This window comes from Nelusetta ayraudi, unplaced genomic scaffold (assembly GCF_046127955.1).
Source record: "Nelusetta ayraudi isolate G7.1 ecotype Tasmania unplaced genomic scaffold, CSIRO-AGI_Nayr_v1 ptg000091l, whole genome shotgun sequence".
Lineage (NCBI taxonomy): Eukaryota > Metazoa > Chordata > Actinopteri > Tetraodontiformes > Monacanthidae > Nelusetta > Nelusetta ayraudi.
The window spans coordinates 208,736-221,427 of NW_027466141.1; the positions used below are offsets into that span (position 1 = coordinate 208,736).

The 12,692-nt window shown below is 47.1% G+C and overlaps 1 long non-coding RNA gene across 1 annotated transcript in view; it reads left to right on the plus strand.

The window, feature by feature from the left end:
* The first annotated feature begins 2,479 nt into the window (after positions 1-2,479).
* Positions 2,480-12,692, plus strand: part of LOC142902067 (uncharacterized) — a 75,994-nt gene continuing 65,781 nt past the window's right edge. Inside the window, exon 1 of the long non-coding RNA XR_012929040.1 lies at positions 2,480-2,491. This is a non-coding gene — a long non-coding RNA (uncharacterized LOC142902067). The remainder of the gene's footprint in view (positions 2,492-12,692) is intronic.

The window sequence follows — 12,692 nt, forward strand, 5'->3', positions numbered from 1 at the left end:
GTGAAAACGCCATTGTGCGGCCAGACACAGAGCATTGCCGTCCGCTTGCCTGTGAGTTCTTCAGCCTGGAGTTGCAGTTTTTGTTTGTTGCTGTGTTTCTCTTTCTTGTTTGATTTGTGCAGTCATGATTAACGTCCATAAAATTCCACAACAGCTTCCGTGGTTTAGGAAATGTCTCCAGAGCCCAAAGTGCTGAGTGGCAAATGGGCAACATTTACATTTAGGGTGAGCCGTCCCTTTAATCTTCTCTGTGCGGCTTGTCCTGTAATAAAACATTCAGTTTGTGTGTGTGCGTGCGTGTGTGTGTGTGTGTGTGTGTGTGTGTGTGTGTGTGTGTAACTGTCATGTTTTTTTATATCAGCTTGCCTAAATTAACAGACAAATTAAAAATGCATGTGTTGGTGCTGTTTGTTTGCCTCTGTGTTGCGCTGCCGTCCCTCAGACTTCCTCAGTGGCCTCGTTCTGGTTCTGTTCAGAAGACCCAATAATATTACTGGGAGTTCCTTTGGCCATGATTTCTCGTCAGGACTTTCTGATGGTGACACGAGACCCGTTTTCCCAGGACGTCCTCCTTTCAATACTGCAACCTGTGCGTGACCCTGGGCTTCCTGCAGCTTTCAGCTTTCAGCTCCGGCGGCGTCTCGCTCTCGTGCTGTTGCTCTTTTCCCACACACAACAGCCGACGACCCGGAAGCCTTTCTGCCGGGACGGAAGGCAGCGTGGCGGAAAGACCTGGAGGCAAACCACTGCCTGGACCTGAACACGAGTGCGTGTGTGTGTGTGTGTGTGTGTGTGTGTGTGTGTGTGTGTGTGTGAGTGAAGGCATTTGGCTGTAAAAGGTGAATAAATGTCACGACTTCCTGCCGAGGCTTTCCAGCGGGAGTTTGCCGTCAGTGGTGGAGGACAGAGGCTGCTTCCCATCCACCGGCCTGTGAATATGCACGTCTGGCCTCCTTTCTGAGATTAAACAGCCCACAGATCACACCAGCTGACTCCCCCCCCCCCCCCCCCCCAGCTCTCACAGTTGAAAGCCGCCGCCGCTGATGTTCACACAAATGTTTTTCGCTGCTCTGCCCCAGATGTGTCGCCGCCCCCTTCCCTCCTTTTTTTTTGTTTTCGCACCATCTCCAGATTGTCCGCTGAGGTCGGTGAAGTCCCATGCATCACCTTTGTGTGTGTGTGTGTGTGTGTGTGTGTGTGTGTGTGTCTGATCCACCTCCAGGCCGCAGTCAGTCAGTCAGTCAGTCAGTCAGTCAGTCAGTTGGTCGGATGGACAGACGCAGCAGGCGGCTGAGAAAGTTGGAACTCATTGGAGTGGACGTGATTTCCTCTGACACGTGATTGTGATCAGGAGGGAAAACAGAGGACAGCAACCATCTGTGGTGTGTGTGTGTGTGTGTGTGTGTGTGTGTGTGTGTGAGGGGGGAGGGAGGGGTGCGTGTGTGTATTTGTTGGGTGTTGAGGTAGGTGGTGATCACACAGTTCGAGTAGTGAAAGGTGTTTGTGTGAGTGTGTGAGTGTGTGTGCGTGTGTGTGTGTGTGTGTGTGTGTGTGTGGCGGTCAGTAGCGTTCATTCCACGCACCGCTGGTCACACATAACTCTTGCCACACACACAACCACACACACACACACACACACACACACACACACACACGCACCCTTTCCTGCCAACTTAAAGGACAAACCGCCTGTGATTCACCTGTGTGTGTGTGTGTGTGTGTGTGTGCGTGTGTGTGTGCGTGTGTGTGCGTGCGTTTGCCCCGTCGTCTTTTTCTCCAAGTCTCATTTTTTGTTTTTTCGTTCCATCAGTACAATTAAGACTCCATTATTAAGATTGCACGACAAATCTGCACCATTGATTTCACACATCTGTTTGGCAGAGAGTTCAAAGGTCGAGGCTCTTTAGTGCACACACACACGTAGAGAGACAGTTGAATGGGATTGGATGAACTTCCTGTCTGTGTCAGTGGAAAACAAGCCAATCAGATTCCAGGGCCAAACTTCACATGGCAGTGTGTTTGAAAAGCCACAGTTCTGGAGCACAGCCCATTGTGATGTCACAAAGGCTGGCTCTGCCCTCTCAAACACATGGATTTGGGGGGGGTCAGTAATTAATCAAGCAAGGCTGCTCTGCTGAGGAGAAATAAATAATAAATAACCATAAACCAAACTACAGTGCATCGACTGGTCCAGCCAATCTCCAACTGGAATCAAGCTTTTCAACGTGGACCACTCCTAAGACTTTGGCCTTGAAGGTGTGAATGAGAGGCTCTGCAGGATGAGCCACTTCTCAAAGCTACTCTGTGACAAACCGTTTGTCAGGAACTTCGTTGGCCTGGCTGTTCTCCAGATAAAGAAAAAAAAAAAAGAAGAAGAAGAAGAAGAAGAAGAATCAGACTGGAGCTCTTTGTGATGAATCTGTGAGGATTCAAACTTTCAAAAAAAAATAATAATAATAATAATACCCTCCAGGATTGTTCCTCTGGCAAGGTTCACAGCAGAGATCAGCAGAGTCCAGGCACAGAAAAGACGAAGCGCCGGCAATGATAAAAATGAGCGATGCTCCAGAGGATAAAAGATCTTTTGGAGTGCATCAAGGTCTCCCATTTGAATGTAAAATCTGCTGAAGGGCCTTAAAACACAGAGTGACTCCACATTTTTTTTTTTTTTTTTTTTTTACACAAAAGCTGGTTTCAATTTACGTAAAAGAGAGGGGGGGGGGGGAAATCCAGCGACATACATACGAAAGGAGCGAACACGTCTCGGGCTCGCTGGATCACGTAACCCGAAGCTCACGTTTCTGAGCGACACCGAGTATTTATCCTTTGAAACACTTTTTGATGTACTGAACAAGTCACGCAGGCCAGTCCTCTGTAATAAATCACATTCATCACCAGAAATACACAGAAAGTACGTGTGTGCTGCACGTGTTGTGTTTCTTTTTATTGCAAATTGTAGTGATGCATAAATCCAGTGGATTGCAAAAAGTTTAATACATATATATATATATATATATATATATATATATATATATATATAAATATATATATATATATATATATATATATATATACATACACATGTATATATGTGAGGAATTTCTCCCCTCTTTTGAGGCAAAGTCATGTGGGTGTGTGGCCGTCCATCACCACCCCAGCCCAGAAGTTTCCCACGGATGTTGTGTATTGCTGCGTAGCTCTTTTTCCAGGCTGTTAGTTGATTGTTTACAGGGGGGGGGGGGGGGGAGCTCATAGAAATCATAGACATGAGTCCATTTGAGACTGCAAAACCTATTTGCGACACAAAAATGACTCAAAAAAGGAATCATTAACTGTCAGACAATGTGTTTTTACGTGAACATCGCAAACGACCTTGAACGACCTCAAATTCCCTTTATTTGCTTGTTTGGGTTTTTTTCCCATCTTTTTTCTCCCTGAAGCAAGTCTCGGATTGAGGGGCTGAAAAACCTCTGCGACAGATTTGATGGCAGTCGGCTTTCGATCCGTCACCTAAATCCCGGCGAGCGGCCGGGGCCGAGGTCCCCGGGAGTCACGGAGCGGTGGACGGTGTCGTCGGCGTCCATCACCGCCCGTCGCCATCCCATTTACGGCGCCACCGCGGCCCCTCAGACAACTTGAATAATGACGGGCCGCGTGCCGGTGACCCAGCGGCCCAATCAGCACGGGGCGGAAGGCGTGGAGGGAAAATTGCGGGGCAGATAATGTTGCCGGCAGACGCGTCATTAATTACTGCCCTTCTATCAATATCTAATTATAGCAGCTGTCTGGCAGCGGTGGCGCGGTGGAAGATGAACCTGGTTCCTGGAAGTCTTTATATTGGCAACGCGACCCAGCGGCCGTCTGCAGCCGCCACCGCCTCCACCGCCCGCAGCTCTGCCTCAATTTCATTTTAGCCGTTTAATCAGAGGCTATTTTACTCCCGGGATGGAAAGTGAATACAATTAATTTCCATTAACCACCTGGCTGGGGAGATAAAACAGCAGCGGAGGGAGACTGAAAACCACCGCCTTATAATAAAGCATATCTTTCTCTTTTTTTTTTTTTTTTTACTCTATTAACTGTAACGTTGATGTTTTTTTAATAGGATTTTTTTTTTTTTTTTTTTAAATAACACAACTTATAGAACCAAACTGTTTGGAATGACACAACTAGTCTACCAGACACAGAAAATAATAATAAGTGAAATAAAATAACCAACCAACGGATAGAACGTTTGCAAAATCTACACGTCCGTGTGGTAAAGATCACATCAACAGCATTTTGTAAATGAGGCAAATGGATGAACTCTAGGTCACATTCATACCAGCACAATCAGGTTGTCCCTGATAGTGGACCCAGTTCGCCGGAAGCTTCACCATCCTGCGGTGAGCCGCACCAAGACCTTTGAAACCTCGCCTGGGCACTGACCTCAAGCTAACCGCCACTCACGTCTGTGCCCCGAGTTCCTTCTTCTCTGCAATGGTGGGATTTCATCTTTGTTTTCCGTTCCTTTTAAATCAACAGTCCACACTTGGCTCTTGCAAATTTAAGATTTACATTCCGGCACTGCCTGGTGTCTGGCCAGGAAGTAAAAGTGTCCTTGCATGATGAGCAAATGAGAGCAGAGCGGTTCCTCTCTTTTTGTACGGCATCATATAACTGAGCACACAGATATTGAATCTATTTTCCATGTTTCACTTTATGCCAGTGGATCACTTTAAATGTCACTGGGGCCTTTAAATATCAATCCATTACTTGTGCCTTTGTTTCATCATCCCCTAAATGAAACCAAATGGAAACTACTCTCCTAAGACTAATATTTACACCGCAGAGAAATACCAAGGGATTTATGTTCCATTTGTATTCAAAGAAAACATAAACACACAAGTGTTTATGGGCTGTGAGATCAAAGTGTCAGGGTTCAGGGGAGAGGACCAGTGTTCTGTGGGTGGCAACTAGGGATGTGGACCGTGTACTGGTATTTTTTTTATGTACCGGTTCCTATTTAGAACGGTACCGGGGTACCGCTAACACTCTCGTTTTTGTTTTTTGTTTTTTACCGTTTCTACCGTCGCGTAATCAAGACACCTGTCGTCGACGACAGGAGACGGCGCTGACGTAGCGCCTCACTAGCTAACAACCAAGTCGGCCTTTGGGTCAGGCCAAAGCGCTCTGAGCTGTGGGCTCATTACACTGAAATGAATGACTCTTCGGCTCAAGGCAACATTTGCTCGGACAGTAGTTGCATCCCAGCGGGGAAACACCAGCAACCTAATGAAACACTTGGGGCGCAGCCATAGTTAGCTTGAAGGTAGCGGAGCGCTGAGTGTTTGCCGCCTCCACAAAACGGCTAAAGTGAGAAACAATGGCGACGCGGCTTCGTTTCGTATCCTTTGTCCGCTTCCACACTGTCCAGTCGCGGTAAGAATATGACTCGTTGAGTTTGTTGGCATTAATTCAAGAGGATAGCGCTTCCGTTGTAGCACCGGCGCTAATATGTTGATCTTGTGGGCGGCAACCGCCGCCGACTCCGCCACAGCTCCGCTGCCGATACAGAGCCCGTTCACACTGGCCAAAGTGACGAAAGACGTCACGTGCACGAACCTGCTGAATGTCAGAGGGACGTTGCCACCTTTGCTGTGAAGGATGTATAGCCCTTTGCTAGAGTCCAATCTCAGTGGTTTAGGTCCACATTTGAAGTCAGTGCGAGCAGCAGTGAGCACTGTTGGCAGTCCTGTCAGTGAGATATCTCATTGTGTATGTTTTCCTGTGATGATCAGACCCCCTCCTTCCAGAGAAGTGCTGTCAGCCACCCTCCCACCAGCTCGGTGGAGAAGCGCCTTTACATCGACCGTTCTCTGTACATATGGCTGTAAGTATTCAGTCTGTTGGGTTGCATAATGATGTTGCCGGTGCTTCAACCTTCAATTTAAGGACTATTGACTCTTTCAATGTCTTGTAATATTTTTTTTTAACACTAAATTAAACGTAGTACCAAGAGTACCGATAAGAAGTATCAGTGCCGATCCTTCTTATCGGTACCGGTATGGATAAATCCTAACGCTATACGTCCCTATAGCGGCGACCTGCCAGACTGATGATCTGCCGCTGAGACCTTTGTTCCGTCTCTCGTACGCCGAAGTCGACGGGTATCGATCGGCGACTTGTTTCTCCTCCGCAGATCTGCGTGTTTTCTCCTCCTCCTCCTACTGCGCTACATAATATCCCATCATGCTGAGTAAACAGACAAAAGAACCACAACCTCCCCTCCCAACAACGGCGCCGCACAGTCCGTGTAATTCATCTTACCCTCCTCCTACCCCCGACAATGGGGTTAAAAAAAAAAAAAAGATGTTTCAAAGGTTGCGCCATGTTATCCGCCCCCCACCCCCGCTTCCACCACCACCACCACCCCGAATAAAATGTCTGCCCGGTCAATAAGCCGGCGGAGGAGGAACCTGCTGCCAGGATGAGAAGTTTGGATCCATAACAAAAGCACCATTAGGGTTTTAATCAACGCCGCGGTGCAGAGAGACAGAGTGCATTAGCGGCGGCGTGTAGCAGGCAGCCGGCTGGTTCTCTTGGCAGCCGCATCATCGCTGCATTAACGTGTTTCCCCCAAGAGGACGATGCAGCTGTCCTTGAGTAAAGCACTTAAAGGCAATTGCCTGAGTAAACACTCGGCAGCGAGGGAGGGAGGCGGCAGCGTAAACCTTCCGCCGCGGGACGAGCTCCGAGATTCCAGTCGGTCCGAGGCTCAGCCTGCGGGTGGCATCAGTTCAGCGGGCCGAGGCAGGGTTTGATTGGACCGTGCTCATAGGTGGCAGTGCTCTTTCTTTGGCACTTTAGCACTGTTTTTATCAAACTCTCAGATTTGGGTGTTTACATGTCCGAGTAGTTTGAGCAACAGCCGTATTTTCTGGGTCTTCTGGGTTTCTGGGTTTGTTCGCCCAACTGAGAATTATTTTCATTTCTTTTCTGTAAATATAAAAGGTGTTTTCGTTTCCATTACATTTAATTATTTTATTTTTTTAAATATTTTCTTTCTGTGTGTGAAAGCCGAGAGACTCCTCAAAATTTCAATCTGCTTGCATAATGGCAATAAAAGCACGTTGAATGTGGAACTTACAGTAATTCCTGTCTAACAAACATATTTAAAAAGGATTAAAAGTCTTTTTTAATTATCATTTTTGGTATAAATTGGTTTTATTTTCCTCTTGTCGTGTGACTAAGCACTACGTAGGGGATAAAAAAGAAAAAAAAAAAAACAATTCAGTTCAGTTTCAGTCCAGCTTTAATTAAGGACTTGATGTTCATTTCAGTGACCATAACCTTCAAAAAAAAATTACATTTTTGGGATTCTGACACATAACAATTACATGCTGTGAAGAGAAAGAAAATCAGGCCGCAAACCCTTGCTGCCGAGAGAGTCGCTTCCACACCTTCCTCCATCCTTTCATCCCCTCACCATCGCTTTCAATTCATTTTCTCGGTGGGGCAAAAATAGTCTCCCTCATTCCGCCGAGGCAGACAGGTGGAGCCGAGCGCTTGAGCGGAAACGTAAAAATGTGTTTCTGTGAACCGTCCTGCCGGGAAGCAGCAGCCGCGTCTGATAGGCGACTGATCCGTCAGCGCGCCCTGACCGCTCCCCCCCCCCCCCCCCCCCCCCTTCCTGTCTTCTGCGCTTCAAAGGGCACGGGTAAATCCTCGGGGTCGATTATTGTCGCGTCGTCGAATGGAGCTGCGTAGCTCCTGGGGCCTTTTGAAAGAAAGAACTGTTTGCTGTCAATTCATTGCGCTGTTCTACCCCCCCCCCCTCCCCCCTGAAAAATTGTTTCCCCTCCTCCTGCCTGCACCACTGTTCTGATCTTCCGCAGAAACACTGTATCAATTATCCGATCGGTGGGAGGAGTCCGCAGTTTTGCTGTTCTAACGTGGCGTTTTTTCAACGAGGACACGGTTTTCACAGCAGCCTGTGCGAGGCAGGTGAAGTTGCAGCAGGCGCCAGAACACTTAACTCTACTGAATCCACCTATTTGACTCCCAAGGGGGGGAAGTGGGTCACAGCGGCAGCAGACAGATGGTATAAATGGCACACCTGCCTCCGTGTAAGTGTGAGAAAGTTTCCCACTGACAGCTCGCGGTTTAAAAATGTTCATAATATAAAAGCGTGGAAAACGGGTTTTTTTTTTTTTTTCTTCCAATAAATGAAGGAAAAAAACAACGTGCAGACGTGCAGACGTATTCACATTGCTCTAATATGGAAAACCTACATCAGGGTGGGTCTCCCACTGTACCCCGCACTCACACACATGCACGCACGCGCACACATGCACGCACGCTACCACTCATGTTATTGTAATTTCATGCTTATTCCAGACTTCCTTGTAGGGGAAGAAAAAAATTTGCAAAAGCAGGAAACAGACTCAAGACCAATCCCCGTCTTTTCTTTTTGATTTGCTCAATATCCAACTCCTTATTAAATTACCGCTGAACCATAACTGTAGTTTCTGGTCCATTACATCTTCTACTTAATTTAATTGTAATGTGTACACATTATATATATATATATATATATATATATATATTAAAAATCTCTGAGAAAGGGAAGGAAGGGGTGAGACACAGTTTCAATGTGGTTAAGAAGAAAAATTACCAGAAAGAGGAGCATCGATTTTTTTGTTTTTTTTCCCTTGCTATACCCGAGCAGGAAGTAGACGGTGTAGGCAACTCGGAACAGGAAGTAAAATGATCTTCTCCATATATCCAAACAGCTACGGCGCGAAAGGACACACGACACAGTTTGTTGGATTTATGTGCATGTGGTGGAGGAGGGAGGGGCCTTCAGAGCAAGTTAGCAGGTGATTGGACCAACCTGTATTCAAAGAGTGTTTTTTACGTCCCAGTGGAGGCACTTAGCAGCGGCTCAAAACGTCCTATTGTTGTGTGATGGTCTGCAGTGTTTGAAAACTAAACTTGTTTCTCTGTTTGAATGCCAAAGAACCCCCTGTCCAGGTGTGATAACCCTTCAGCAGCAGCCGTCGCTCGTCCTTTTTTGTGGTGTTGAAAGGGGCGGCCTTATCACTGTCACTTCCTGCTTTTGTCACTCTTGAGAGGAAGGTCACTTTAACGAGGCCCCCGGGTTTGTTTTAAAAAAAAAAAAAGATGCTGTGCGTGGCCGTTTCCTCGTGTCTCATCGGCTGCATTTCCCAACCTCCAAGATTCCCAGGCGGAGGCTCGTAGTGTACAACCGCGTGCTTGAGGTTTCACGGCATGCAAAACCAGACCTGCCGGCCTCAGCAGAGGTAAACAAAGGCACGGCTAACAGCTGCTGCTAGCGGCTAACACTGCTAATGTCAACCTGTGGCCGTAAAAACAGCTGGGGGCGTTGATGCATTTGTGCAATCGCCATGAAGATGAAGAAGATGAAAATTAAACCTAAGAGGGAAAATTGTACCATCGCACTGGTGGACTTTTTGTATTGTTTGATTTTTTTTTTAGTTTTTCAGTTTCCTTTGCAGCTGCCGCTGCCTCGTTATCCTCCTGCTGTATCGTATTGTTCCTGCGCTGCCAGTTGCTCAGCCTCTTGGCGCCTCTGACCTTGTGCTTCCTTTTTTTTTTTTTTATTTGCAGTGGGCTGTTTGTGTTTGATTGATTGGCTGCCTTTGACGTCTTGTCCGCCGCGAACGCCCTTGTTTTCAGCCAATCGATGCAACTTACGAGCTGGAGCCGCTCGGAGGTTCTGGTAGCGGCGGAGGCGGCGAGATCCTCAAATACACCCAAACTCTCCGCCACTATAATGCCAACAGCAGCAAATGGAGCAGCCACTAGAGGTCCCTGTAGGTGAGAATACACATTGGGTTTTTTTTTTTGCTTGTCTCAGAGGTCCTTTGTTTCCCCCCCAATTTTTCCAATGCAAATAACTTCTTGAAAACACGACACTTGTGGTTTATTTTATTTTATTATCTTTTTTTTAGAGACTTAAAATCCACATTTTAAGGAACATCAGCCTATGATGTATTGCCTTTTTTTTCATCATGAAAGAGGCACCTCAAGACGCCAACATTCAAGATCATCAGACAAAATAATTTCAGAACATTCACATCCATTAATCTGATTAATCTTCATTAAAAAGAAAATCAACAATTGAAAAGCGGATTCAGGTGGATTAGTTCTTCTACAACAGGCCGAGAGAGAAAACACACGTCAGCTGTCTTTCCACAGTAACAAAATTGTAATCTGAACTAATTAAAGATTAATTCATCTTAACGAATTAAAAGATTAATCTGTGAGATGAATTCGGCTGCAGGGGATGAGAAAACATTATATCAACAACAGATATCATCGGTGAATGTTTCCATGGAGACAAATATCAACTCAACGACAGCGATCGTCATGAGTGCAAACAGCGCCACCTTACAGCACAGACCACCTTATTTGACTGACGTAGGGGAAGACAGAAGAATCAACGCTCAGAAGTCCACTCAAACTCTCTCAGACAACAAGTTTTGCGAAAGAATCTAAATCAATCAGAAGTCCAGCGTACAGTGGCTGAGTCAAGGTGTTCTGGGGGGGTAGGACCCCTGTTCTGGAGGAGCTCCATATTTGGAGAGATGCTGTAGAAGCAGAGAAGACCTTCTGAGTGGTCCAGGTACACTCCCACTCTCGAGGACTTGGGACCTGAGACATCATTCCCGATGTTTTTGTGATAAAAACCGATATACACCCGAGGAGCCAAATAAACTCCAGGATTTGTCATTTAATCCAAATTCACATTCGATTGACCCTCCTGCTCTTCTGATGTTCCTGTAGGCCACTGCTATACCAGTCCACCCTCCCCACTCTTACCTCCCAGTAACATCGTCCAGTCAGACTCTCTCTGCTCAGGACCTGAGGCCAAGAAGTGAATCTGTCTGGATGATCACGGTAAGGCTGATCTTTTCCCAACTGTGTGTTTGCTGTGTTGGGATCAAAATTGATTTGACATGAATAACTGAGGAGTTCCTCTCTGCTCCTGGGTTCTGGTTTTGACAGTAAAACACCAACGGTACTCACTGTCCATGAGACGTCTGTCAGTCTCTCCATCAGAACCTTTTGTGTTTTATCTCTTGAGCTTGGACATGGCTGCTGTCGCCTCCTCGAAGTATCTCATGTCTCCAGGCTGGAGGTGTCTGGAGTGTTAACAGTGAGGAGAGGTTGTGGAGGAACTGGCTGTGGTCCGGTTTGTAGGAGGCTCCCCAGGCTCATTCCAGGACGAGGAGTGCCGGAGTGGATGTGAACTTTGTTCCCTTGTTGATGCTGAGAAGCCGCTGCCCCAACAGTTGACAAGCAGGTTAGTCACACTAAACTGGACATCACTCACGGCACAGCCGTCTGTGGCAAATAGACCATCATCAGGAAGCACACAATAGCGCCTGTGACCCACTTGGCCCCGCCCACCAAATTTGACTAGGCAGCAACAAAGACCACAGGCAAGGGATCAAAGTCCGACTTCGGCCCCTTGTCTCGTTAATGTTTCTGTTGCTTCAGGGACCCACATCGTGAATCCATTCTCTGCCACGACACGCCTGCAGACGTCACACACCCTGTGTGTGTGCTCGAGCATCCACCAGCAAGGTGTCATTCTTATTTGACGCATCATTAGTTGTATTCGCATCAACCTGTTTGCTAAACACCAGAGACGTTTCGTGTCATCGTGACGGACAGCGGCAAATAGCGCATTGAGTTGTTCCTTTTCACCAGGAGAATCCATCCTTGTCTCGACTGACTGCTCGATCAGACCACTAGCGGTCTCCCCGACAACAGAGGGAGAGGACCTTTCTTATCGACGCTGCCTCAACCGCTCTTCCTCCAGATGAAGCCGAGGTAACAATTAGCCGAAGCGAGAACACCCAACAAACACAGGCCACCTCCCATTTTACACTGGGAGATGGGCGTGGCCGGCGGAATGCGCAAAGTTCGACGAGCAACAAAAACATTTATGTCCACATTAAGCAGCAATCGATGCCGTGCGGGTTGTCTTCTGGTTTTTTGTTTTTTTTCCCTCCCGAAATGTGACGGTGGAGAAACGAGAGGCGCAGCTGAGCCGGGGATTAGAGGTTATTGTGCTCCTCCTCGCTGCACAGAGGGAAAAGATGTGAGGAAAAAAATGAGGCGCGGCGGCGATCGCTCCTCGGCGGGAATTATCTCAGCGCGGCCGTGCTGTAAAAGACACTCGGAACGAGGAGGGTCCTCGCGTTCCTGCAGACACTTGACCGTTGAGAACACCAGTCTGTCTCCGCTGCCGTCCGATCCCCCCAGGGAAATTCAACGGGTTGCAAGGAGGGAATGTCTTTTGTCTTTTTATGATGTTGTAGAGGCATATTGTGAGCCTATATGAGTTTTTCCATGCAGATATTTGACTAAGAGATGGAAAAAGCCAACTAGATATGGACTAATATATACATATATATATATATACAACACACGAAGCTGGGACGTCCCCACTCTTGTCAAAGCTCCAGGGTTGGAGGGAAAATCACCTGTGAACATTGACGTTCAGTGTGCTCTCCACCATTCATCTCTATTTCCCTTCAGCTGTAATGAAACTAGAAGTGACTGGAAAAAAACAACCTTGTGGCCAATTGTGGGGGGGGGGGGTTTTATATGTCATAATTGGAGAGATTTTCCTTAGGGCTTCTCATTGCCCCTGA